This window comes from Ornithorhynchus anatinus, chromosome 1 (assembly GCF_004115215.2).
Source record: "Ornithorhynchus anatinus isolate Pmale09 chromosome 1, mOrnAna1.pri.v4, whole genome shotgun sequence".
Lineage (NCBI taxonomy): Eukaryota > Metazoa > Chordata > Mammalia > Monotremata > Ornithorhynchidae > Ornithorhynchus > Ornithorhynchus anatinus.
Window position 1 is genome coordinate 93274019 of NC_041728.1, and position 3635 is coordinate 93277653.

A 3635-nucleotide genomic window follows, 5' to 3' on the forward strand; every position below is an offset into this window, starting at 1 on the left:
GGTCTGCTTGTCTCCCTAAGGGCAGGGACTTTGACTTCTACTTCTGGTGTGCTCTCCCAAACACTTATTTGCGCTCAGCCAACAGTAGCCATAAAATGAAATCTATTGACTGATTTGTCCCCAAAGCCAGTGAATAAGGTAAGAATGTGAAATTATCTGGGACAAAACAAAAATAAAGTCCATCATCTTTTTTCGTGAATTGCCTTAGGGAAATCAGTAAAGTGCCATTATCAGAATAATCTTCTGTTGCTCTGAGACGTAACACTGGAATTCTAAATTGCAGACCTCAGACAGTCAATTCTCTAGCAACTTCTTGTTCTATAAGGTGATGGTTCTTTTCTTCGTGCAACAAACTTCCCATGTCCTTTTGTGGTAGAAAAGTCAAACCCCTACAGTATAATCATTCAATGAGCCTTGTTTAGGGAAACTAGGCAATACTCGATCTTATATCTAGCATTTTTCTCCTGTGGAGTAAGGACCGTGGCCCCGAATAGGTCTACGGAGATATGTAAGGCATTGCAAATAAGAAGCAGTTTGGCCTAGTAAATAGAGCACGGGCCTATGTTCATCCCCTTGATTCTATTTATTGCTATTGTTCTTGTCTGTCCGTCTCCCCCAGTTAGACTGTAAGCCCGTCAGAGGGCATGGACTGTCTCTATCTGTTACCAATTTGTACATTCCAAGTGCTTAGTACAGTGCTCTGTACATAGTAAGCACTCAATAAATACTATTGAATGAATGAATGAAAGAAGGATTTTGGATCTAGTTCCGGCTCTGCCTCTTGTCTGCTGCGTGACCTTGTGCAAGTCAGTTCACTTCTCTGGGCCTCAGTACCCTCATCTGCAAAATGGGGATTAAGACAATGAACCCCATGTAGGACAGGGACTGTGTCCAACCTGATTACCTTGTATCTACCCCAGGACTTAGAACAGTGTCTGGCATATAGAAAGTGCTTAACAAATAGCATCAAAAACAACGGTGCTGTTGCTTTGACAACTTCACACCAACTAGTATCTTGAGCTGTCTTTCTGCATAGGAGTTTTTGTTTGATACGGGCATATGTCAAGTGGACATCCAGCACTTAGAACAGTGCTAGGCACATAGTAGGTGCTTAACAAATACCATAACAATAATAATAATAATTATAATTATAAGCTTAAATGGTTTCTCCTGCACTGGTGATGATTGCACAGAGCCTTTAGGTCCCTCTAAGCAGTACCCCACAGTAAGGGTTATTGCTTCAGCCTTCCCTCACCAAGCCCTCCATCCCTCTTCCACTCCCTTCTGCATTACCCTGATGTACTCCCTTTATTCATCCTCCCTCTCAACCCCACAGACCTTAGGTACATAGCTGTCATTTATTTATATTAATGTTTGCCTCCCCCTCTAGACTGTAAGCTCATTTTGGGCAGGTATTGTGTTTAATGTTAGAGTGTATTCTCCCAAGTGCTTAGTACAGTGCCTTACACACAGGAAGCATTCAATAAATATGATTAAAAGAATTGAATGAAGGAATGAATGAAAGTAAGACACTGATGTCCAGTAGAAATGCTGCCTGCAGCGGTGGGACACAATTTCCCTTTCCTTTATACGTTTCAGAACCAGATGGCAGATCTCAAGCCTTTTTCTGCTGGTCCAGGAACTAGTGATGCTCTCACCTACAGAGGAATGACTAAATTGTCCAAAACAGAGGATATCTCTGCCCTCACCCAGTTTACAATCAAATGTGGGTCACAATTAGCCAAATACATAACAGAGAGGCAGAAGATGGGACTATCTCAATTTTCTGGGTCCCTCCCAATCCTTTCAATGGATTTTCTGAGCAGAGGACTGGGAGTCAGGAATCCAGGGTTCTAATCCCACTCGGCTACTTGCCTAGTGGGGGGCCTTGGGCAAATCTTTGGGTCTCCATTTCCTCATCTGTAAAATGGAGATTAATTGTCCATTTCCCCTCTCCCTTAGACTGCAAGCCCCTTGTGGAACAGAGATGGTGTCTGAGCTGATCGAATTGTATCTGTCTGAGCTGATCGAATTGTATCTACCTCAGTGTTTAGTAGAGTGCTTGGCACATAGTAAGCACTTAACAAACACCACAGTCATTATTATCATCATCATTATTATTATTGTATGAGTCCATTTTCAATCCCTTAACATAGTTACCATAACTGCTCCTTCCATCCTGGGGAAGTAGCATGGCTTAGTTCATTCAAACACATTTACTGAGTACTTACTGTGTGCAGAGCACTGTACCAAGTGCTTGAAAAGTACAATTCTTCAACAGATAGAGACAATCCCTACCAACAAAACAAAACAAGTGGCCAGGCCTCAATAGCATCAATATGAATAAATAGAATTATTTACTGAAATGAGCTTAGTGAAATGAGCATGAGCCTGGGAGTTAAAGGTACTGGGTTCTAATCCCAGTTCCACCATCTACTTACTGTGTGACTTTGGGCAACTCACCCAATTTCTCTGTGCCTCCGTTCCCTCATCTGCAAAATGGGGATTCAATATCTGTTCTCCCTCTTACTTATTCTTTGAGCCCTATGTGGGACCTGATGATTATCTTGCCTTATTCTACCCTAGAATTTAGTACAGTGCTTGGCACACAGTAAGCACTTAACAAATGCATCATTACATTATTACCCCAGTTGAATCTTATGGCCTCATGCAAGTGGTGCCAAGCTAGACTTGGGGTGCCCAGAGTGGGCTAATATCAGATGGGTGTGGGAGCAACAACTAAGATTCAAAACTATACCACTCATTTCTTATGTATAAGATATCCACATAATAATAATAATAACCACCATAATAATAATTGTATTTTTTGTTAAGCAGTCCAGCCCTTACTCTAGCCCGTAAACTTGTTGCGGAATGGGAACCTGTCTACCAACTCTGTTGTATTGTTATATCCCAAGTGCTTAGTAATTAGTAAATTAATTAATTATGGTATTTGTTAAGCACTTACTATGTGTCAGGCACTTTACTAAGCTCTGGGGTAGATACAAGCAAATTGTGTTGGACACAGTACCTGCCCTACGTGGGACTCACAGTCTCGCTCCCCATTTTACAGATGAGGGCACAGGAAAGTGAAATGACTTGCCTAAGGTCACACAGCAGACAAGTGGTGGAGCTGGGATTAGAACCCATGACATTCTGATTCCTAGGCCTGTGCTCTCTCCATTACACCATGCTGCTTCTCAGTACATAGTGTTCTGAGCACAGCAAGTAATCAACAAATACAAGTGGTAATGATAATATGGGTCAAGCACTGTACTGAGCACTGGGGCAAGATAGAAGATAATCAGGTCCCACATGGGGCTCGCAGTCTAAGTAGGAGGGAGAACAGGTATTGAATCCCCATTTTGCGGATGAGGGAACTGAGGCACAGAGAAGTGAAGTGACTTGACTTTGATAATCAAACTTGATTATCTTGCATCTAATCCAGTGCTTAGGACAGTGCTTGGCACATGGTAAGCACTGAACAAGTGCCACAGTTGTGATTATCTCTCTGTCCTTCTGTCATCTGGTGTTTCCAGGTTTTTTCCCTCTCCACTGTTTCTTGGACCATTGTTTCCATCCCTGGAATCCCTGGCCTTAATCCTCTTGGAACTTCAGAAAATATAGACACCAAA